Source organism: Anas acuta, chromosome Z (assembly GCF_963932015.1).
Source record: "Anas acuta chromosome Z, bAnaAcu1.1, whole genome shotgun sequence".
In the NCBI taxonomy this organism is placed as follows: domain Eukaryota; kingdom Metazoa; phylum Chordata; class Aves; order Anseriformes; family Anatidae; genus Anas; species Anas acuta.
In genome coordinates this window covers 19,156,397-19,181,095 of record NC_089017.1, presented here as the reverse complement: position 1 = coordinate 19,181,095, position 24,699 = coordinate 19,156,397, and the positions used below count along the sequence as shown (strand labels likewise).

General features: G+C 44.9%; 1 long non-coding RNA gene across 1 annotated transcript in view; it reads left to right on the top strand.

The window, feature by feature from the left end:
- LOC137848227 (uncharacterized) overlaps positions 1–24,699 on the top strand; it is a 70,925-nt gene that overhangs the window by 6,641 nt on the left and 39,585 nt on the right. The window contains exons 3-4 of the long non-coding RNA XR_011091229.1: positions 10,953–11,037; positions 19,416–19,457. This is a non-coding gene — a long non-coding RNA (uncharacterized lncRNA). The remainder of the gene's footprint in view (positions 1–10,952; positions 11,038–19,415; positions 19,458–24,699) is intronic.

Genomic DNA, 24,699 nt, shown 5'->3' with positions numbered 1-24,699 from the left:
ACATCATCGTTTATGTAACATCTGGCAGAGCCTTGTATTTCAGTGCTGCTTTGAATCAGGATCATTTTTTCTCTCCGGGAAAAGAGAAAAACAAACCATTAGGTTTTGCACATAGAAGACTTGAAAAAAAAAAAAAAAGGGGGAAAAAAAAAGGAAACCCATGAAATGTCTGTGTGAGGCTCCCCAGAGAAGTTCTGCCACCTCCAACTCAATGCAAAGAACATAATGTGAACTACAAAATAGTTCATTTTCAAGCAGGATTTTCTTCAGTTGTATAAGAGAAACACATCTTTAATGTGAAGGGGATATTTTTGAGGTTGCATAGTTCATTTTTCCAGAAGAGAATTTTTCTATTTTTCATCATTATACATACCCTGTGGCCAGGCTTCTAGCAAAAAAGAACAGGTGTGAATTATATGCATTTGAGTGTATTCCACAGGGATTTTTTTTCCAAAGGAGAGTTGAATTACCTTTCTGCTATTGTCAGCTCCCGGTCTGCTCTCAGGCAGCCATGCAGGTGCTCCTTCAGCATTGACTCCACCACCCCTGACCACCAGCAGAGTCTTCCTCATCCCTGGGGTGAATCTTCATGCCCAGGTTCACCTGGTGAGCAGGGTGCCAGGAGGAGCAGGATGAGCTCCTCTGAAAAACGAGAGGACTCTGCAAAGAACATCTCTGGACTGTGCCCTGACCTGACTAAATTCAGCAGAAGCTTTACTGTTATTTTACAGGGGACTTGGGTTCTGCCTTGCACCCCTAGCTGCTGAGGTCCCCTGGGAGGTACCGGTGTGGTGGCTGTGGTGCTGTGCATGGTGGCTGTGGGGCTGGAGGGGGGCAGTGAGGCATCCAGCAGCGAGGGTGCTCTCCTTCCACAAACCTTCATTGGGTGGCAGCTGTCCGGGATGCGAGAACAGGTCATTGCCAAGCGCTCACTGCTTCTAAAAATAGGCTTTTAGCTTTCTTTTTTAAACATTCCACCATTCGTGGAGGAAATAGGACAGGTTGCCAAACAGAAATCGCTGTTTGTTTAGCTCCTTATCTGTTAATCAAATATCATGCAGATAAGCCACTCTTACCGTAATCACTCTTCTCCCAGGGATTTTCATACAGAATATTTATCCAGCAGTATAGATCTGGCTGGTACATAAATAGAGCTGGTAGTTATAGCTATTATACTCCCCCTCCTGCTTTCTCCAGGCTGGTACAAGATGGTAGATTTTGACATTCTCTTGTGTAAAACATGATTTAAGAGTTTGGTTTTTCCTAGTGGAGGCAGCACGGGGAAGCAGAGCAGCCTGGATACAATACTCACTGCCCCAGAAACCCAGCGTGGTGTTGGTGTCTGGAGTGCATTCGTCCTTCCTGAGTGATTGTCAGAGTTACCGAAAAGTTCATTTGCTTTGGTTTTTAAATCAGTGTTGACTTCTATTGATTTTCGTTTTGGAGGAGAGTGGTGCTGTGGAGCATGAATGTTGCTGCAAGCAGGACAGTATAAAATTGGCAAAGGCAAGAGGGAGGCAGTGGCCATATGATTAAAGTGCAAGATTTGGAGTCAGGATGGTTTGTTCCTATTCCTGGTTTTCCTGCAGGTGACCTTGGGAAAAGAAATTACTTCCAAGGCTGAAAGCTGGCCATGTGCGGGGCCACAATGTCTCTTGCCAGCATTAGAAGCAGCAACAGGACATTTTAGGATGAAAACCCCTCTTTCCAGTAACTGAGGCTTTTGGATGAATGTACTTTTCCCTGTCTTCCAGGAGAATGATGGCAGTGTACAGCTGACCTAGGGGTTTCCAAGCAGGAGGAGAAACTTATTTACATCTCAGCGATATACCCTTAAACTTTTGATTCTGCAGGGACACGAGCTGGGCTTTTGAAGGCGTAACTTGGTCCAGCAAAGTTCCTCTATGGGCAATGTTTTACGATCCTTTCTGCCTCTGCCTTTTCTCCCCCTTGGCACGTAAACTGCCTTTGTCCCCCCATTAAATGCTGTGAGGTGCACATCCCCCTGTTCTCTGGTGTACTTGTATGATGCCAGCTCAACCAGCTCCATCCCCTGTGATTAAAAATGAATTGCCATGGCCTGTGTGATGGGCCTTTGCAGTGAGGTAGCAGTAGCTGATGTCTCTCCACAGGGATTTCTGCAAGGCACCAAGTGAGACCTCCAGTGCACTTTGCTGCTTTGCATTTACAGTTTGTACCCATGCTCCTCGTGCCACAGTTTAGGCAGGGTAATAGAAGTCTAAATTATCTCATGCTAATAAGGTTCTTCCAGTCCCCTGGAAAGGATCACAAAAATATGAGCTGACAATGTAAGAATATCTGTGAGCACTAGAGAGAACTGTCTCTCAAGGAGAAAAGAGGATTTTTTATTTAATAAAATATTGCCCTAATGGCAGGTGAGATTTCTTTAATCTCTGTCTGTTTCACTGCTGTCACAAAAGAGACTGGGAATGTTGCACTAACATGGAGGAAAATAGACACAAATCTTTGTGGATTTACAAAGTTTTACTAAAGTTCAGTCACCATGATGAGACCCCTCCTCCATTAGGGAGACCCCTCATTAAAAACTGTAGCAGCTGTGCAATTCCCATCAAAACACCGCAAAGCTGCCTGTTGCTATCAGTGCATGAGCCCTAAGCCCACAATCTCTCCCTTCCCACACGGTGGGCTCCCAGCGTGGGACAGGCGCAGCCTTGGGCTGGCTCCAGTCCTGCTCATGTCTCCCACAGACCTTGTTCTCCTCCGTGGCCAAAGTTTTATTAAAACAGGACTTTGGGTGTTTTTTGTCACAAAATCAGCTTGTTCTCCTCGTCCTTCCTGAGAAAGTGCTCAGGGTGGTGTTTACAGCCCTGGACACAAAGCTGTGCGTGCTTCCCTCACAGATCAATGCTGAGCGGCCAGCCCTTTCCCCACACCACACGTAGCCCTGGCTGTGAGGAAACCCAGTTCTCCTGGGCTGAGAGGCTGTAGTCACACAGAGTTTTAGAAATGTCCTGGGAAGGCCACACAGCTTTCCCTTCCCGAGCACAGACCCACTCCTCTAAAGGTCCTGTGGCCAGGAATGCTGGCCTGTAACTTTGCCTGCGTCCTCACAGGACCAGAGCCCTCTCATCAGGGCACGTTTCCTTGTCACAGACTGAGCTGTATGCCACTTAAAGAGAACGGAAAGAGTCTCCCAGTGGCTTTTCTTTATTCTGTAAAGAAGACGATAGCCTTCCCAAAAAGGTTCAGGAGGTGAATTGTAGGGAGGAGATGGCTGGAGGAAGCTGAGGAGCTGTGGTGGCTAAGCAAGCAGAGGCACTACGGCCCTTTTGCTCCCGAGGCTGGCCCAGGGCAAGTCCCCATCCCCTGCCATAACCAAGGGCCTGTGGCTGTGCAGCAAGGGCAAGATGTCCTTGTGATTTCACTCCACACAGGAGGAGATAAAGCACGGGTTTTTCCGTTTCTATCAGCCTGTGTCCATAATAAACTTTGCGAGTGTGCCGCCTGTTGGGGTTTACATTACTCACATTTGCTCGCACGATGACTTGGCTCAAAGTAAGGGTGAGCTGAGGCTGAATCCAGGCACCACAAGGCTGGCAACCCTCAGAACAGACGCTGCTCCCCAAAACCAGTGCCCAGAGTGAGGCATGAGGTCTGCTGAGGGCACCTGCCCCTGCTCTTGAGCCAGCACCATCACCACTGCCATCACCATCATCATCACCTTCAGCACTGCTGCCTGAACCTGAGGGCTGCAGGTTTGCAAGGGGGCAGAGTGACAAGACCCAACAGCCCTCAGGCCATTGTTCAGCCATCAAAGCTCTGAATAATGTTAATGAGTTAATTCACCACCTAGGAAATGGTTCCCTGCTGGTGTAGCAGATGAAGGAACAGGGATGGCTACAGGGAAAGAATTTTATATGGAAATGTGTAACAGTGTCATTTCAGCTTTGTTCCTTTTTACTTCTTGACAGCTGTTAGCATTACACAGACATATGTATCGATAATTTTCCCCATCATTTCTACAGCATGGAGCTGCTTATTTCCCAGATCTTCTATTTAATTCAGCAAAAGCACTATTCAATTACCTGTTTAAGCAGAAGGCTGGGGACAAACAAGGCTGGGCTGGAGGAAGAGCCAATTGGTAAAATCTGAGCTGGCTCCTAAACTCTCTGTGGAAAGCTTCTTCCAGTGGGCACAGCTCCCTGATGCTCTTTTCCCCCATTTTGGGTAGCGGAAGGGAGGCAAATCCCTCACTTCCTACCCTGTCTCCAGCTCCCTCAGGGCTGATTTTGTGTGGCAGGGCTCTTCTGGCAAGAGAAATATTAAAGCAAATAGTCATCATTTTCAGGTGGTAGGCTGGAGATTGACACAGGTGCACCATCAAGTCTGTCCAAAATATTTGAAGAATTTCTGCTGCCTAATGTTATCTCTGCCTTGCTTCTTGCCCATTCTGGTTGTTCATGGTGAGTCTTACTGAAGCTGTTGGGCCTGTTCCTGATTTCTCTTCCATTGTGTTTTGTTTGCCCGGAGCTGCTGATGTTCAGCTGACACATGCTAAATTATTCCTGATTTATGCCAGATGAGGTCAGAATCAGAACCATTATTTGGAAACAATAAGCTTGGGATGTATAGTTTGGGTATATTTTTCCTTTGTTCTGCTATTTGATGGTTTGCTTCCAATGTTCCTTTCCACTGACTTCCAACAGAGGTTTCTTGCTGTATAAACAACTGGATTGATTTCCAATATGGACTTTTACTTCCTTGAAAAAAGATCTCCTCAGGGGAAATCGGCGGTTCTCTCTGTATATATTTTCTTATTTGCATTTACTCTGAGGGGTTTGGAACCCAGAGACAAGATTTACGTCAACAAATCCCTCTCCCTCTTATCCAATTTAGTTGTTTTAACATAATACAATCATTTTCTAAATCAAACTGATGGAGCGGTTCCTAAAGGCATTACACCAACTGTATATCTGGAATCATATTCGCCTTCTTTTATTGCATTAGCACCAGGCTTGAACTTTTCAAATTTGCATTGTGCTTTGCAGAAGTTCTCAGGATATTTGAAGCAGTTTATATCTGGAATCTGGTGTGTCTTAAACCAGAGACCGGAGAGTGAATTATAGAGCAAGGCTCATGTAGAGATGAGCTTACAGTTTCACAGAACGAGCAGAAAGCAGAATAAGAAAGCAGGAGGAATGCTGCATCCACTGGGTGGCTTTGGGGACCCTGCAAAGCGAGTGCTGTTACAGCCCTGATTCTGGCTGTCTCACCAGGCTCACTAAGAGGTTTGATTTCTTCTCTTTGAAGAGGGTGCTGAGTAAGAGTCTGACATACAGCAAAGGTGCATGAGTAGGTAGCACCTGGGGAAAGGTACCTAACACCTGGGACATGATCCAGTGATGTTCCTGCACTGGGTTTCAGCAAATAGGTTTCCTGTTATTTGAACATCAACTTTCTTTTGCTGGATGGGCTGTCACTATCAGGCATCTTTCTTAAGATATGCTTTTAATATCAAGGAGAGAATTATCAAAGACACAAATGAGAATTTTGCTCTAATCTGAGCTTTTGCTTTTATGTCTCTGCTCATGGAAGTGTCCCTGCCCAGAGCAGGGGCATTGGAATTAGATGATCTGTAAGGTCCCTTCCAGCTCCAACCATTCTGTGATTCTGTGATTCTGTGATTCTGTGATTCTGTGAACTTCTCCTTCCTTGCTTTGGTGTGGTTGTTTCAATGATAATTCTTGGTTATCCAGAGTAGTGAGGAGTTTGGAACAAACTGGCTAAAGCAAGCCAACAAATAATACATTGCACAGAGAAAATAAGCCCAAGGATATGCAGTGAAGGTGTGAGAGAAAAAACAAAGCTCTGGTGGCATCAGCTGAGGCAAGGCTCTGAGCTCCCCGAGCCGAGGAGGACATGAGGACAGCACCACCATGCTCCTGGTGCCAATGGAGTCTGTGCAAAATTCCTGAGTCTGGCCCACTTGTAAAGCCCTGTGCTCATTTCCGAGCCCTCCATCCTCCCACATGTCACAACCCACCACTGGACAATAGCTTAGCATCTAAAAAATTGATATCAGGATTGTGAATAATGGAGTAAAACAGCAGACAGCTGGAGAGCATTCTTAGTTTTAAGTGCAAATCATACATTTTTGATAAATAAAATAATAAAGTCCATTTTGAGGTCTGTACCCAATTCTTGGAAAAAGATACTGACCTAGTACTAAAAAATATATAATAATAAAACCCACTACTTGCAAATAGTGCCTACATGAACCTCAGACTCCCAGTACAGATCTCTGAAAGAAGATCTGGATGTTTTTCCTGCAGGGCAGATCCAGCCAGGTGTGTCAGGCATTCCCAGAAGGTAGGGAATAGCCTTGTGCCAACCTGAAGGGTCAAAAAAACCTGTGTGCTGGCCTGTGGCTGGGGCTTTTGGTGGCCAGGGAAGAATTTGTGATGGTTTGGTGACTGCACCACAAATCCACCTGAGGGGATCATTTGTCCAGTGTAGCATGGCATGGAGAGGTACCCAGCCAGGGTCCTGCTGGCAAAAAATGTTCATACCAGGGGTAGATTGGGCTGCAATGAGACATTTGCTTCTTTTGACCTGCTCTCTCTCTACAGTGGAGCTCAGATCTTCTCTTCGGAGTACAGACTGAGCATCCTGAACACTCTGTGCAACAAGAAGTTATTTCTCACTTGTTTAATTCATACTCTGCTGGGTTTATACCCAGTACACCACATTTTTCCAAAAACTGAGGAGCCTGTGGTGTTGCAGAGGTGCGTGGTCTGAGGGAAGTGGTTCCCGCTGACAGCGCACTAACCCTGGCCACGCTGACAGCTGCAACGTGATGCCTGGAGATGTTAATTGTTATTAAAACATCCTTTCAGTGCTCGCCATTGACTGCCCACATGAGCAATTTTACTTACAGCCCATTTTTTCCTTTACTATCGATTATATTAGGAAAGAGATGAAAAATATGAAACCAGTGTTGCAGAGAATAGGTCAGTTTATTAAGGCTCTCTCTCCAAATTGGCTGTTTTAAAATTCAATAGATGAACATAAAAAGCGGGTCTTAGTGAGAAAAAAGCATCCAGGCAGTTTGTTCCAAAGGTAGCATCCCTCTGCTTTCTGCTGTCAGGCTTTTCAGAGGAACCATGAAGCCCAAGTACACTCGACCTCTTGCCAAGTGGTTCACAGTGTATTTTTGCCTCAGATAATCACATTCAAACTGCAGCAAGACATCGCTTTCTCCTCTGTATATTTCCTGATGTCACGTGTCATCCAATGTAGTGTTTCTCTGGATTTTTATTTATTTACCCTGCACCCTCTTGGTGGCAGGATGGGACAGCTGGGTGGGCAGGGTGATGAGGGCTTTGTGCCAGTCCTCCTGGCCCCCAAGAGCCTGGACCTCATACCAGAGGGTATCTCTGGGACTGTACCTGCTTGCAGAGGGTTAGCAGAATGGGTAATGGTGGCAAAATCCCAGGGAGGGCTGTGATAAAGGTATGTAGGGAGAGAAGGATGGCTTTCCAGGCCTGGGAGGTGATGTCTGGCTGTTTGCAAAGGGAAACAGCACTGATGGCTTCACAGCTTCTCGCCACTGCCACCCTACACCCATCCTGCCGTCTGCTCCCCCTGGGCTTATTTCAACCCTAAATGCATTTTACAAGGTAATAATACCGTACTAACAGAACAAATACATCAGTACATCTGTCACGGTACAGCTGAAATGAAGAAATTAGGGTTAGCAACATTCACACCCTCCTGAATGGCAGGGCAGATTTGATGAGGACTTGCTGATATTCTTCGCATGTGCTGCACACCCAGGTGATCAGTGTGTGCAAACGGGATAGGGAGCCTCTTCTCTCCCCTGCTCCCAGCCTGGTTTCCTGCTGAGTCTTTGTTTCATGCAATGGGCAGCATCCTATGCTGGCTTGCGTTGTAGTGTCACCTCTAATGTCAGGGGGATTTAACTCAATAGTTAAATCTGCCCCAGGACATCAGCAGCGAACTGTCCTAACTCAATTTCCCTAACACAGGGACTTTGTTCACCAACGTCTTCCCAGCACATGGATTTTCAGATGTCCTTGTTCCCTTAACGCAGTTATGAAATGATGCTATTTTCTGTAACCTTATAGATCTGCTGACAAGGTAGAAAAGAAACTCAACACAAGCCAAATTTTGTCATTTCTTCTCCAGTCAGAAATTAATTTACCAGCAGAGGGCTCTCTGGCTCTCTTATGATTATGTTTTTTTCTCCCCCCCCCCCTCCCCCCCCCTTTCTTTTTCTTCTTTGCCAAGGTTACCATGAGGTTTAAAGAAAGGGATACAGAAGGCAGGCAGCTGTTCCCATCCCAGTGCCTGGGGCAGAGGTGGGCTCCAGGGTGGGCTCTGGCTCTCTCAGCATGGTGTGTGGGGTCCACCTGGGGAGGCACGGAGCAGCACCCGGCCCTGGGACCTGTGCTCAGCACACCGGGGATGAGGCAGCTCATAGAGAGTAGAAACAAAATCAAGAGCATAAGTATGCTTTGCATAGATCATAATGTTTATTCTTTTCATATTCATAGTATAGACAGGCTTCCGGTTCTTTCCTCTTTATCCTTTGGGTGTGTTTAAGTTTTTATTCTGAGTAGGCCCAAACTACAGGATTTAATTTATCAGGTAAATTCAGACTTCAGGAAAAAAAAAATCCAGCTTTGTAATTTTTATTTATGAAATGTGAGAAGCAATGAAATGCATTGCATTTTTTTTTTTTTTTAATGACATTATAACTTGCTCTTGTAATCTCAGAGCCTGTCTTATAACCTTGGCTGTATAAGGCCATAATAAAAGCTCTGGTGAGATCCAACCAGGCCTGAAAGCTCTGAACTTTTGGGAGTGGAAGTCAGTCCTGGGGACTGGTTGCTAGCTGAATGGGGAGACTGGGAGCCCTGGAAGATTCCCTGGTCTTTTCCACTGGTGTAGGTGAGAGTACCACAATCAGTAGGTTATTTCACTCTCCTGACATCCTTGTGAGATATTGGCTCTGTTTTCATAGACAGAGAATGAGTCACCAAACAAACTGAGCAATTTATCTCCAGGAAGTTTGTGGCTGGGCTGAACTCATGTCTCTACTATCCCAAAACAGAGTTTGAGACACCAGGCTGTCCCTAATATCTAAGTGGTGCCAAAAACATGGTAATTAAAAGCCTACAAAACTGTATAGTCACCAACGTTGTTTGAAAACACTGCACTTCCATGGACTATATGACCAAAATAAAATCCTATTGTCCTGAAGCCCTCCATCACTGCTTGCCGTGTCCTGACACACTGGGCACATGCTGCACCAGAAGCAGCTCATTCCCACCATGTAGAGGCACTTCCCTCACATGAGGAAAGGGATCTCTGAGGTGGTGGGTCTCTACAGAAACTTGGCCATCACCTTTGCCACGGCATGACCAGGTCCGCTTTGTCAGAATGACCACAACTCATTTAGGGGAAATTTTCTGCTGCTGGTGCATTGAAAAGAAGTGTCCCTGAGCCCTCCCTGAGCAGATGGATGTGGTGGTGCACAATGCAGTCCAGCTAGGGCAGAAAAACACTGATACCAGCTCTCAGCATGTGTCCTGTGTGTTTTTTCACTGAATGACAAACTCTGCCTCTTATCGCAACACCAGTCATCAGAAAGCATTTCCTGATGGTTTGTTTGGGTGGTGGGCAGTGGTGTCTGTTGCCCTGTCTGCTGGGGATGTTTCACACTCTTTGCTCTTCCTACAAAACAGAGGTCTGGGTGTTGCCCTCTCCCTTAGTCTAAACCAAGATTTTCTATGAAGGGTTCAGATCTGATTTTTTTTCCCTTAAACTGGAAATTCAAAAATAAGAAATCAATCACTAGAATGTTCTTTTACAAATATAAATAATAATTTCATTTAGCTACCTGATAGCAAGCCCTACATATATAGTGTGTGTGTATATGTAATACTTACATGTAGCGTACTATTTGAAAAGGATACTCTTACACTTAACCTTTGTAAATCCTCCCATTCAGGTAACATGAATTACCCAGAGCTTCTCTGGGCTGTTGGTTCTGGACCTGGTGTCTTTGGCTGCCTTGCCCCATGGTGCCCAGGAGCATGGAGAACACTGTTGTGCCTCATATGTGGGGCTGCATCATGGGCTATGATGGCACTGACTTTTTTTTGTATAACCTTGGCTTTGGAAAGACGTGAAACATCAAGCAGAGGGAAGATGAGACCTCCCCAGCCCTTCCTTACCCTGCAGGGGATGGAGGGCACTCAGCAAATGTCTGTCTTTGCTGGGGTGCCCCTGTTCTGTGGCTCTCCCAGGTGCAGCCCACTGTATGCACCTATCTTTAGAAGCACAAGCTGTGGGGGCAGATGACCATGGGGTGAAATTAGTTCCTGAATGCAGTGGTGTATCGCTCCCCAGCTGCTGCATGCACACCAGGCAGGCTGCAAGGCAAAGACCGCAGGGAGTGAGATAACTTAAAGGGCATGGGAAGTTTAGAGTGAAGTGATTAATTACTGTGGCTACTTAATGGCTAAATGTTATGGTGATTATTAAATAATGTTTGAAATTGGACCCTTGTGAATCATCTGCCAGATCCTCAGCTTGCCTGCACCAGTGTAGTGGTACATAACCTGGGAGGGCATGCTAATTTTATACCAGGTCACCCAGGGAATCAAACAATCAACCATTGTATGGAAAATAAGGGGGAGAGATGTCATGCTTGTGTGGACACGTGGTTTAAGAAATGACTGAAAGTTGTCAGGCTGAGAGGCAGATCTTGGAGATGACAATGCCAACACACAATCCTCCAAAACAAAATTTGGATTTAGTGCATATAAGGAGATAGAATTGGCATCTTTGATTGAATGGAGTGTAGACATCAGCCTAATGTACCTCAGCCACATCTAATTCATCTTCTGCAGTAGTTTTTAAATGGTTGTATGCTTTTTTAGGTGCTGCTACCACTGAAGGAGAAGGAACACATCCATCCAAGTGAAGCCCACATTAACCAAATGGTTAAATGAAGACAAAGTCAAAGTATGTACACCATTTTAAGACAGGTCACTGGGCAGAGGTTGACCTTGGTTAGAATGTCTCCACAGACCTATCCCTGGCTGCAGGCCACTTTGGTGGTCTTGCTGGAGAACGGAACAGGTGCTTTGGATGTTTCATCCAGCTAATATGGGTCTTTGTTGTGACACTTACAATGTCTTAAAGGCAAATTCCTATGATTATTCAAAATTCTAACCAGTTATTGAAAGCAGCTTTTAGGGGAAAAAAGAAAAAAAATGAAGAAAAAGAATGTCGTATTTATAAGACCTATCATCAATCAGACAAAGAAAGAAAGAACAAAACCCATCCACCCTGGAAAGCAAATGGTGATAAAGATCCCAGATAAAGTCACTCTTCTCAGCGGGCAGCAAGTCTGATGAACTGAGATGGAAAGTCCTTCTCATTGATTTCAGTGGAAAAAATAATTGACTTTGAACTCTTCAAATAAGTTGCAATCTGTATTTAATTTCTTGTCCAGGGAAGAGAATGTCATTTTGTTTTTCTTGTGGCTCCTATTAGCTTTAATATCAGTTGCACAACTGATTCCCTTGCATCAAGCTCCAAATTTACCCCTGATGTCAGTGTGCTTAGGACTGAAACAAAAATCTCTCAGTTGCTTAAAGGATCATGCCATAATACCACATTTATTAATTCAAAATCTCTCTCGTCCATACATGCACAAATGGAGCTGAGTATTCAGAGGAAAGTGTAAAGACTGTAATTTAACTTTTCGACATTAATGCAGCCTATTAACTGGAAATGTTCTTACGGTCCTAGCAAACTTATACGTTTTTGCCCTTGAACTGCCTGAACAGAGCAATTCAGCACATCAGGCTGTCAAGGTCACAGATCCAAGCTGCTGATTTTCTTGCAGGTCCAAATTACCTTTTGAATAACATATATACAGATTTTGGGTTTGTCATCATCAGTTCAGATGTGGACAGGGGACCCAAAACCAGATGGCCCCTGTGGATGCCCAGAAGAACCCCTGCAGAGTTTTGTCATGGGGATCAATTTGGGTGAGATTCCCTTAGTCCCATATAGAAATAATCATCTGAAGACAAAGGCAGGGTGCTTGGGTTTGTGCCTGTTGCAGTATGAAGGATGTGGTCTGATCCTGCAGAGCCTCCTGAAGCAGAAGTCTCACATGTGCACTACTCTCCACACGGTGAGGGTAAGTACAAGCTGTCTACAAACTCCGTTGTCTTCCTCTGCTCTCAGATTGACTCGTTTAGCCAAAGATTGCTAAGAGAAGAAAACAGTTCTGACAATTAAACTCTACTGATTTACACTGTCGTTTTGGGGACGTTGCATTTTCAATCACAAACACAAACAAGATCAGAACACTCATCTAGAAAGACGTCTTTATGGAGAAATAATGAGTCTTATTGAGCCAGCAATCCTGGTAGCAGTGTATGTTGGAAAAGTAGTGAAAGTTAAACATGAACCTCCTCGAAAAACTCTACAATTCCAGAAAAGTCTACACAGGCCATCATGTGAGTGAGGACTGAGACTCATTTGTTTACATGTATCAGCCTTTGTTCTGAAAACCTCTTTGAGGTTTCATCAGGAGTCATGATATAAAGTGAGTTCTGTAACTAATAGTTCCCCATGCATCATGACCTCTGTGTAGCAGGCTACAGGCACCAGGGAGAATCACGGAATCACAGAATTGAGGGGGTTGGAAGGGACCTTGAAAGATCATCGGGTCCAACCTCCCTGAAGCAGGTTGCTTAGAGCAGGGTGCCCAGGTAGGCATCCAGACAGGTATTGAATATCTCCAGAGAAGGAGACTCCACAACCTCCCTGGGCAGCCTGTCCCAGAGCTCTGTCACTCTCACCACAAAGAATTCTTTTGCATGTCAATGCAGAACTGCCTGTGCTCTATCTTGTGGCCATTACCCCTTGTCCTGTCCCCACAAACCACTGAAAAGAGGTTAGCCAAATCCCTCTGTCTCCCACACCTCAGGTATTTATACACATTGATGAGATCCCCTCTCAGTCTTTTCTCCAGGCTGAACAGACCCAGGTCTCTCAGCCTTTCTTCATAGGGAAGATGCTCCAGGCCCTGTATCATCTTTGTGGCTCTCTGCTGGACTCTTTCCAGGAGATCCCTGTCTTTCTTGTACCGGGGAGCCCAGAACTGGACAGAGTACTCCAGGTGAGGCCTGACCAGGGCAGAGCAGAGGGGGAGGATCACCTCCCTTGGCCTGCTGGCCATGCTCCTCTTAATACACGCCAGGATCCCATTATCCCTCTTGGCCACAAGGGCACAGTGCTGGCTCATGGTCAACCTGTCGTCCACCAGGACCCCCAGGTCCTTCTCCTCGGAGCTCCTCTCCAGCAGGTCGCCCCCCAGCCTGTACTGATACTTCGTGTTGTTCCTTCCCAGGTGCAGGACTCTACACTTGCTCTTATTTAACCTCATGTGGTTTCTTCCTGCCCATCTCTCCAGTTGGTCCAGGTCTCACTGAATGGCAGCACGGCCTCCTGGCGTGTCAGCCACTCCTCCCAGCTTTGTGTCATCGGCGTACTTGCTGAGGGCAGACACTATTCCTTCATCAAGGTCGTTGATGAAGATGTTGAACAAGACCGGACCCAGAACCGATCCCTGGGGAACATCGCTAGTCACAGGCCTCCAGCCAGACTCTGCTCTGCTGATCACCACCCTCTTTGCTCAGCCACTCAGCCAGTTCTCAACCCACATTACTGTCCTCTATCTCCACCTCCACTCCTCTATCCCACACTGTCTCAGCTTTGCTATCAAGATATCAAGGGAGACAGTATTGAAAGCCTTGCTAAAGTCAAGGTAGATGACATCCACCACTCTCCCCTCATCTACTCAGATGGTGATGCTATCATAGAAGGCAACGAGGTTGGTTGAGCACGACTTCTCCTTGTTGAATCCATGCTGACTACTCCTCATAACCTTTTTCTCGTCCAATCGCTTGGAGATGGCATCCAGAACAAGTTGTTCCATCACCTTTTCAGGGACAGAGGTGAGACTGACTGGCCTGTAGTTTCCTGGATCCTCCTTCTTGCCCTTCTTGAAGACCGGAGTGACATTGGCTGTCCTCCAATCTTCATGCACCTCTCCTGTTCTCCAGGACCTTTCAAAGATGATAGAGCGGTTCGGCAATCACCTCTGCCAACTCCCTCAGCACACGTGGATGCATCCCATCAGGACCCATGGATTTGTGTACGTTGAGCCCAATCAGATGTTCCTGAACCACTCCCTTGTCAACAAGGGAGGAGACCTCCACTTCCCAGACTCTTTCTCCTCCCTCCAGGGTCAAGGAATCCTGGAGGGGAGTCCTTGGAACAAAGACTTAAGCAAAGAAAGCATTCAGTATCTCTGCCTTCTCAGCATCTTCCGTTACCAGGACACCCCCAACATTCAGCAAGGGTCCCACATTATCCCTAGTCTTCCTTTTACTGTTTACATACTTCAAAAAACCCTTCTTATTATCTTTTATCTCTTTTGCAAGCCTCATCTCTAGGTGGGCTTTAACCTTCCTTGTCGCGTCCCTGCAGGCCTGACAACACTTCTATTCTCCTCCCAAGAGGACAGGCCCTTTTTCCACATTTCATAAACCTTCCTCTTCCTTTTGATCTTATTGATAAGCTCTTTGATCATCTACACAGGTTTCCTGCCCCCCTTCCCTGATTTCCTGCTCTTAGGGATGCACCGATCCTGAGCTTGGAAGAAGTGCTGTTTAAATGTAGCTCAGCTCTCACAAGCACCCTTGCCTTCTAGCAGCCTAGCCCATAAGATACTCCCAAGCAGGTCCTGGAAGAGGTCAAAGTTGGCTCTCTGAAAGTCTAGGGTAGCAATCCTGCTTTTAGCCTTACTTCTTCCACCAAGTTCCATCTTGAACTCCACCATCTCACGGTCGCTGCATCCCAAGACACCCATCCCTGTTGGTAAGGACAAGGTCCAGGAGCACCCTCCTCCTTGATGGCTCCTCCACCACCTGCGTCAGAAAATTGTCTTCAATGCATTGTAGGAACTGTTTGGACTGCGCGTGCCTGGCTGAGTTGCTTACCCAACAGATGTCCGGAAAATTGAAGTCCCCCATGAGAACCAGCGCCCGTGATCATGAGGCTATTACCAGCTGCTTGTAGAAGGTCTCATCGACCTCCTCCTCCTGATCTGGTGACCTGTACTACACCCCCACAACAGTGTCCCCCATACCAGCCCACTCCTTAATTCTCACCCACAAGCTCTCCACTTGTCCATCACCCTCCCCCAGGTGGAGCTGCGTACACTCTAAAATCTACCACAAATTTCTAGTGCAAGATCTTGTCTGACACTTTTTGTACTGTTGACTTAGAACTGTAGCTTTAATGACTACTGGATGAATGCTAGTGAGCCATGGCTTTAGTCCTTCACAGCAGAAAAGGAGAAAGCTGTAAAGTCTGATTGTACATTGCCAGAGTGACATATGCTGTTCCTTGAAGTCTAACCTGTTTTCTGTCTTCTGTGTATTCGTGAGACATTTCCTTTTTATGACACATACATTATCACGGTATCTCAGCACTTCAGCATTTGAGCTGTATTTATCCTCACAACCTGCCGTGAAAAGGGAAGCATTTTCATCCTTGCATTTTTTAAAGAAGAATTGCCAGGAAGGTATTAAGAGACTTGCTGAAGATCACAGAGCTATCGCAGGCCAGGAAATCCTAAATCTGAAACTCATATTGTAACAATTATACCATCCTTCCTCCAAGACCATGTAAAGAGACACTTTCTAGCGGTGAGGGAGAGCCTTACCAACAGGCTGATAACACATGAATGCATTTCCCTTATGGGCCTGAGGCGACCTGGCAGAGCTCTTGGGCAGCGCTTCCAGCTGGAAGTGTGTGAGTGCTTTTGTCTTTGGGAACTCTGCTTTTGAACAGAGCCCGTCTATGGAAGGAAATCTGAATTTTCTCCCTGCTTCTCCTGAGGTAACGTGGCTGGAGGCAGCAAACAGCTACAAGATCTTTATTGCTCTTTGACCAGAGCTTTTGCAGGCAGAGGTGTGAGATATTTTCTGTACATTGAGTCATATTTGCTGACTGAACTTCCATTATCTCCTGGTGACCTTGAACAGAGATGCAGTTTTCACCCCTCTCTTGACAGGAAGCAATAGAAATGGTCACTGATCTGAGTGGTCACAATCATCTGATTTCCAGAGGTGGCTTCAGGAAATGTAGATTACCAAGATTTTCTGGGACACTCCTTAGACAAGAGGACACGTTTGCCTGTGAGGCCCAGTGGAGAAGATATGATGCATGTGGATGGTTGACCTCACACTTCATGAAAGTCTTCTAATCTCCCATACACCCCCATCCCCTTTTTCCCTTATTTTTTTTAAAAAAAAAAAAAAAAAAAAGAAAGAAAGCTCATGGACTGAATAATGGGATGACAGGTCTGGAAGAAGGGTTGGCTGTCAACACTGTTATTGGTAATCTTTTTTTCCAAAGGAAAAATAGCTTCTAATCAAAATTTTGTGCCACTGCAAGGATTGGTGGAGTGGTAATTACTGCTGAGAACATTACACTCAGATAAAGTGCACTAATTTTAATCAAGTACGTTTCAGAGTAGAAAAAGTAAGTTATACATCAAAGAGAGAGAGCTGCTGGCCCTTTTTTACAGAATGGAGCACCGTGATCACTGGTTTTGGCCTTGGCCGAGTTAAAGAAAGTGACTCCTACCTGAGGTGCTCCATCCACCCAAAAGAGGGTTCAAGAGAGACTGCCTGCACCAGGCTCACCTCATTTTAATGCCCACAGAACCACAGATCAAAGTATCTGCTGTATTTGTTATCTATCAGAGAGGTGATTTACTTGCAATGTGAGTTACAACTGAGAGCAGGTAATGAAATCGTGTTGGACTTGGTGATCCTAAGGGTCTTTTCCAAATGAAATGATTCTAGGACTCCATGAAATGAAGCCTGCCCAGCATCTTCTCTAGAACCTGTGGCCCAATATACACTGGGGCAATGTTTTGTACGACCTGAGTTGTCCCTGGTCCTACATCAGACATCCTCTGAAGGATGCAGGCTCTGCTGGCACCTCACCTGCTGCTCTGACAGATGTGGCAGCCAGAGGCAGCTGTGCTGTCCCCCCGCTGGCTGCCCTGCAGAGACCCGTCCCTGCTGGTTGTAGACCATTGTGCTGGTCTGCTGCACTCCCTCTGGCTCTGAGGGAAGCCTTCTTTAGAAATAACATTGGGATCTTTATCAACTAAACTTGTTATATCTGTGATTTAATTAAGTCCTTCTTGAGATTGATATATATTAGTTACTCACTCTCTTTGATCTTTTATTTCTCAGAAACATACCCATTAGTAACATCACGTAAGAGATTTCTTTTACACGTGTTCTTACACACAGATGGGTAGAAAACACTGGTGCTTAGAAATAAACATCCTCAAATAGACATTGCGCAAAAACTGTGCACTATGGACAACAATCCAGTCACCAAAAGGGCCCAGCAATGAGGGAAGATTAATAAGGACGCAGCAGGTGCCCAGCTATCAGTAAGACCCTCTAGAAACCCTCCTAGAAACCAAACACTGGAATGGATTCCCTGGCCAGAGGCAAGCAAAAGTGATGGCTGCAGGCAAAGGGGGCAGTGGGAAGCTTCTCTCTCTTTACATCTCTGCAATCCTGTCCCATCTTAATGCCGAGATGCATCTGTCTGTGTCAGTCAGTGACTGCTGTCCACTCACTATTTCCCCCCTTTCTTGTGACAGGTGTTGCAAATGGGCATTGAGGAGATCTCCAGGCAAATGACATTGGCTAGGACAATTTTTTTTGTTCCTGCCCTTACTCTGGGATTGCACAGCTCACAGGCACGAGGTTGTATGTACTAGAGAAGGCACCTGTGGAAAGACTTGCTCAGGCACTTCTGGTAACAGGGGAGACAAAGCTGCAGAGCTGCAAAACCTGTGACTGACAGCTGCCCTCTTGCTCCAACACCCCTGTGCCTCCTGCCTCCAGCTGGGTGGAAGGACCTGAGGGGTTGTAAAATATCTTCTGTCCTGGTGGGCAGATGAATAACCTGCCCTGTGCTTGGGAGATGCTGGGTCTGAACTTTGGGGTGAACGCTGCAGCTCGTGCCCAGGCCCCCAATCAAAACAGTCCAGCAGGCTCACTGCCTATGCAGGCTGCCCTGGGGTTGCATGGAGAGGCTGGGGGACAGCAGCTGAGCTGGCATGGGTGCAGGATGGCACCCTGAAGGCTGCCTTGGGAATGAGGGGTATCAATCACTTCGTGATGGATTTTCCCATCTGCATAAAGCAGGGAGTGATATTTATTCTTTTTTTACTGAAGCCTTTAACTTTTAAATAGAATGGAGCAAAATTTGGTTTTATATAGCTCCTCTTGCACTTCCCTATTTCAGAGCACTTTTACAAAGCAGTTAAGTTAGGATATAGTGCTGGAAATGCAGTGACTGTAGGCAAATGTGGCAATCTGAACTACACTATATATCATCTCACACACCTCCGCCGGGTTTGGTGTGCACGCTGCTTGATATTTTTTAACAGCTACTCCATATGTGCCCTTTATTCTGACCAACTAAATCTGAGCTATTAAATCTGTGCCTTGGTACTTTTTTAACACCTGTTTTAAAGGGAATTTAGCACTTGTAGAAGTTGCCAGATTACGGCAGGTTTATAAAATATGCACTTCTTTTCCTAATAATGACCCTGAGGCATTCAAAGCTTCAAAGGGCTCATAAGAAGCATTGAATCAGCAGCCCAACTTTTCTGAGCCTTGTCTGTCAGTAGCACTTTTCTGGGAAGGTTGGCCCCATGTGATGACCCTTTCATGTAAACAGTACTATTCCCAGTGACAGAGAAACTATCAGCATCAGCATCCCAGATGCCGGGTGGCTGCTGTTGCCTCTCTTCCCTCCTGTGGCTGGGATGTTGACTCTGACAGCAGGGAAGCACTGGGCAGCTCTTTATTACCTGAGCTGCCTCCATCAGCCCTTCTCAGCACAAGTAAACACCCTTTTACCCAGCATCTGAACCTCTTTGGTGCTTCAGGTTAGCAGGTGGTATCCTTAAACATGAGCCAAGGCTGCAGCAGCAGATAAAGCTTTGTGATATTCATACAGACATACCAGTATGTGAGAGCATTAGTGGCCATATATTCCCAAACACACTGTTCCATATTGGGTCATGGCTCTTGTAATTACTCATTTCTAGTCCTTCCATCCTTGCCTTTAGTGAAATTATAAAACATTATTTCTGTACCCCAGAACCTTCCCATTAGCCTTCATTAATGATTATTTTTGTCACTCTCAAGCTGGTTCTGTAAAAATCATACATATATAATTGACCAAATTCCTCTCTCATTTCCTCTCAGGCAACATCATTGAAGTCAAGTGAGAACAGAATACCTCTAAGTGTGAGTAAATGCTGTATTTCACTCAAAGGCTACATTGTGCTAAGAGCTTTTCTGCCCCATTATAGGTTGTAACAAATATTTTTGCTTGGAGAAATCATGAGCTCATTAAAAAAGGTATCAAAAAAACTCCAAAAAACCATCAAGAGAACATGCGACAGCTACAGCTGAAAAAAAAACACAGGGCTTTTTTGGAAGAAAAAGTAATCCTTAGAGCTGTTATAAAATGGGAAGCATGCTGTACTCCTGTGCAGACTACTAATGGTTAAATTTTCTCAGTTGGACTCACATAAATCAGTGTAGCCCCACTGACTTTAATAGAGTTATGCTGAAATTGCACTGGTGTAGCAGCTCATTTTGGCCCTACAAACTTGGCATTTGTCATTGTAGATTTGATCCAAACCTCATGAAACCCCTTGGGAACCTTTGTATTTAGATAATGGGATTTGAATCGGACTGTATAAGTTTAACATGAATCATAATTAGCTCAATTTGGTATTTGTATGGCTCATAATATGCAAGAAAGCCACTTGAGCCAACTGGATCATTGGTCTAGTTGCTTAGGAATGCAAGTGAAACTATGAAGTCTTTCACTTAGTCCACCTAATTACAATCAGATGGTAACTACTTTAAGTAATTACCAGACCAGAGGCAGCTTGGAGCACTGACCTAACATGATGGGCTCTGTCTTCTGGTGCCAGATCTCCAGAGAAATTATTCTCCTCTTTTGCTTCTCTTAAGTACTGGCCATTCATAACACTCATCTTGTTGATGTTGTTAATTGCCTTTAATATTCTGTATGCTATGGGGATAGCATTATCTTGCCTACCACACTTACTTAGTTCATAATGCTGTATGCTTGTAGTGGACAGAGGATTCAGAGGTCACAAAGCCCAGTTCTGACCTCATTTACATTGGAGTTGCACCAACAGAATTTGATGAACTGTAATGAATATGTTCTTGATTTATAGCAGTGTGGGATAAATACAAGGTAGAGATCTGCTCTAGTTCTGTTGTCCTACTAGAATGACATTGCTCATTGATGATGGGCTATGTGTGTGTGTGTGACCGATGAATATATACATTTATATATAGTCTCATCATGATTTTTTAAAGCGGCTGATTATATTCAAATGGATAAATTATATTCCGAGTTTGTTAGTAGGTTTCTGGAGATGTTTTACTGGTGTCAATGGCAGTAAAAATCAACCTGTGTATTCCATGCCATGAAGTGAAACTACAGAGAACCAATACACATGTCCTTCCTCCAAAACCTTGCTGTAGAAAATGTCTGTCACCTTCTGTTCTTATGAGAGGAAAACAGCTAATTGCCAATTCATATAAAGAGAAGAAGACTTTCTCCTAGTCTTCATCTCAGAAACAAGCAGATGAAGGCAAAGGATGCTATTGTATCAATATCACATAAAGGGTAATGAAATTGGAAATAGATTCATGATTTATTGTCTCTCCAGCAGCACACTTAAGTATACGGGAAAATTGGCTTTCGGTATATCCAGTAGCTGCTTACATAGCATGACTAAAGAAAGACCCTGTGAATATGAAAGGTCCCAGATGAATGAGGCCTGAAATGGAAAACCTCTATTGCTATAGCAGACGGGGCGGTGTGGCTTTCATGTGCATTGTCAGTAATTTGCCAACATTTACATTTGATCTTTGGCTAGCAGAAACATTGATTTAGTGGGCTGTAAAGGCCCTTTTCCCCACCTGCTATCTAACCTGATAAAAATCATTATGCTGCAACAGTCCCTTTCTCTAGGTGTCAAGCAGGAAAGCCATTATCCAGGGAACACTGAGAAGCTGTGGTATAAATCCCCTGCAAGGTTCCACATCGCTTCCTACGCCTGAGAAAATATACGGCACCTCTCCCAGCTGCCGGAGCAAGGTGTCAGGGTGCTCTAAATCGCTCTAGAAACACAAGACTGTTGGCTAACAGAGGAGACAGCATGGTCATGTTAGGGAGAGGGCAGGCTGACTTCTGTCCTCACTGCAACACATCATCCTCCCTATGCTGAGGTTGGTGCCCGGAACCTCTTAATGCCATTCTTTGCTGTTTGGGAATGCAGTCATCAAAAACGACCTGCTTGCTGACTGAAACTTTGGGTGCTGAGGGTATTTTCTGGCTGTGAAGTCAAATATCTGGTCTCCAGAGAAGGAGGAAGGGCAGCAGAGGGAGAGGCAGAAGGACTGGGCCTGCAGTCATGGCCCTGTCCGGGGCAGCAGGCCCTGGTGTGGCAGGGTGCAGGACATCCACTGCTGGGTCTGAGCCTGACAGGTGAAGCTGGCTTAAAACCAGCTCCCCCCTCTCAACTAAATAACCTTGGATTTTGGTCATGCTTCTCCAGCCCTCTCTTTTTGTTAGAGGGACAGCAGTCAGCGCTGCAAGACCTTGCTGCCAGCGATTCAGAGCAGAAATGCAGCTGATGTCTGCCGAACAGCTGCACGAGACTGCTTTCAGCCCGATGTGAGACAGCACCGGCCTCTGTGAGCCGTGGTCTCTCTCTGCCTGCCCGGGTGATGGAGGAAAGAACAGGCTGTGGGGCACAGAGCCCCTCGTGAGCCCCAGCCTGCAGCCAGGTGTGCGCTGCGGTTTCTTTTCCATGTTAATATTCCTGGGGCAGGCCCTGGAACTGTATCTGTTTCTTAGATCTCTCCCGTTAATGAAATGGCCAAATACAATTGTCTGGCAATAGAATTGCACTTCAGCAATACAAACAAAAAGACCCTAATTTACATTTGTGCCAATACCATTAATGTAAATTGGTTATTAGCTATTTATGCTAAAAAGCTGTAATACAAAGCATAAAGGTAGTTTTATTAACTACATTTTGCCCTGTGAAATCTATGCTAGAAGGCATACTTTGCAATCAGTGATTTTCTTTTCTCAGGCAATATGGCATTTGCTCTACCTAATTAACATATTTATAAACAAGTTACTACCCCCTTTTCTGCACTTTGCATTTTATAACACATCACTGCTATGAAGTTAATAGGACAGCCGTGTGCAATGCTTTTGTAATTCAATTGCAATGTTGGATTGTTCTTTATTCTCATTCTCATGTATATGTAGGAAGGGGTAATTAAAGAAAAAATGGCATTTACAAACAATTATAATGCAGGAATAACAAGGAGGGAAATGGGTTTCAATCATTGCTTTTTAATAGAGGTGTAGGGAGGATTGGGGGTAGAAAGAAAACAGAGCTGCACCTGTCCTCTGTCCTTCTGTTTTTAGTCTCTTTGTGAGTCTGTGGGAAGATTTTTGGGGGTGCGTGGGCCAGATTGTCCCTTTTGCAGAGCTCTGATGCCCATGCTGAAGGAAGGGAGAGTTGGACTGCGACTGAGAGTTACCTTCAGGCAGCCTTCTTGGTTTCTAGCACAGCTATTTCAGGGCCATCCAGCATCACCTGGTTCCCCTCTAGAGCCTCTCAGCTCAAATTAGGTGCCAGATCCCTGCCCCAGCAGCTAGCCACTCAGGTAGTGATGTGAGGGGACAGGGATAGGTGATGCTGGGGGACAGGAGAGAGGGGAGATGGGAAATCGCACACTCTTTGGAAAGAAGTCAAGAAGTCCCTAGATCCTTGATCACCATAACAGCTGATGACTGAAATCATTCTGGAGAATGCAGGAACAAAAGAGGTGAAGGACGTGTTTTTTTTTTTTTTTTTTTTTTTTTTTTAACCCAGAAATGCACAAAGTTTTTAATTCAAATGAAACTGTAATATCCCTAATAGCAAATGAGAATTTGGAGGTCATTTATACTACTTCTTACTTCTGTAAGGAACACATTCTGAAGGATGGAAATAACTTTGGTTTAATGAATTCACATATTCCAGTGGAATTTCAATCTTTTGCTTCAGTATTAAAAGTTAACGTTAAATTATATTCTTAAATTATAGTGTCATCTAACCCAGTTATGTCTGATCTTTTACAGGCTGATGTTAGTTATTTTAAGGCAAATTAGCTAGTTTGGAAAAGACAGAGGTAAATATATTTTCTGTGCAAAGAGATTTATAAAGATGTGGCTAAATAATAGTTAGCAGCTAGCTTCTGTGCATAGAAACATTTTCAGCCCCGAGAACACTGAGTTTTCCATGCTACCAGATGCAAGAACACTTAGGATAATCTGAGCATAAATACTCCATGACAGAAAATAGTCCTGTGCTCCAGTTATTCTCACAAGAAAGAGCACCAGGCTATATTCTGTTGTGGGTCGACATGAGAGGTCATTTGCACTCAGTGTCCGTGCACTAGGTTGTTCTTAGAGGGTTGTTGTTGGTAGCCTTGAAGGGAGTGCCATGCTGGTTGGGAATCAAAACACGGGTGGCTCTGGCTGCAGGGCAGAGCATGAAAAACAAGTTAATAATTGACCTATGCGCCTTGTTTTCATTCTTAGGTCTACAGACATAGAACTGATAACATCTGTTTTTTTGTGCATTTTTTTTAACTTTTTACAATAAATAGAATATCTTTTACATCTCATGTGAAAAACAACAACAGAAATGGTGGGTCAAGAAATGGGTGATTTACTGTCTATTTTTTTCCTTTAAAGCAGGAGAGATCAGATACTGCTAGGGAGATCATGCAGCATTCAGAAAACTTTGTGAATCACCCGCGATAGGCTGCGGCTGCCATTCTTTGTATGACTTTCCAAGTTCATGAAAAGGTTACATGGCTACCAAGATGAAAAGCAGTCTCATCTGTTTTTTTCTACCACAGCCTTTTTCCATTACTAAAAATGAGGATTGTGATGAATCATGTCTTCAGCTGAACATCAAACACAAGTCTGTAGTCTTCAGTGAGCATTAAATATAGATGTGAATATAAATAGAGAAGAGGAGGTTATTATGTAGGAAGGAGGAGTATAATAGCAAGGCACAAGTTAGCTATTTAACATATGCTTTCTGCTCCCCTTGGTATCATACATGCTTTTATCTTGGGAGAAGAGGGCAATGGGTTAGCATGACCCTGTCTATAGACTCTCATCAGAAAATTGGTGATGAATAGTTACTATCGTCTTTGAAGCAACCACGATTCTGCTTCTATCTCTGCAAATATCTGAATGGGTATTTCACCCAGCTTTGTTTTCACATGGCTTCCTCCTGCAGTATTTTGTCCTGTTACCATCACTCATGGCACAGAGAAACCCCTGACTTTAAACCTGCCTCTTTCCTAAGGGAACTGGTTACAGAGTGTCTGCAGGCAAACCTGGTGTTCCTGCCTGGGCCGG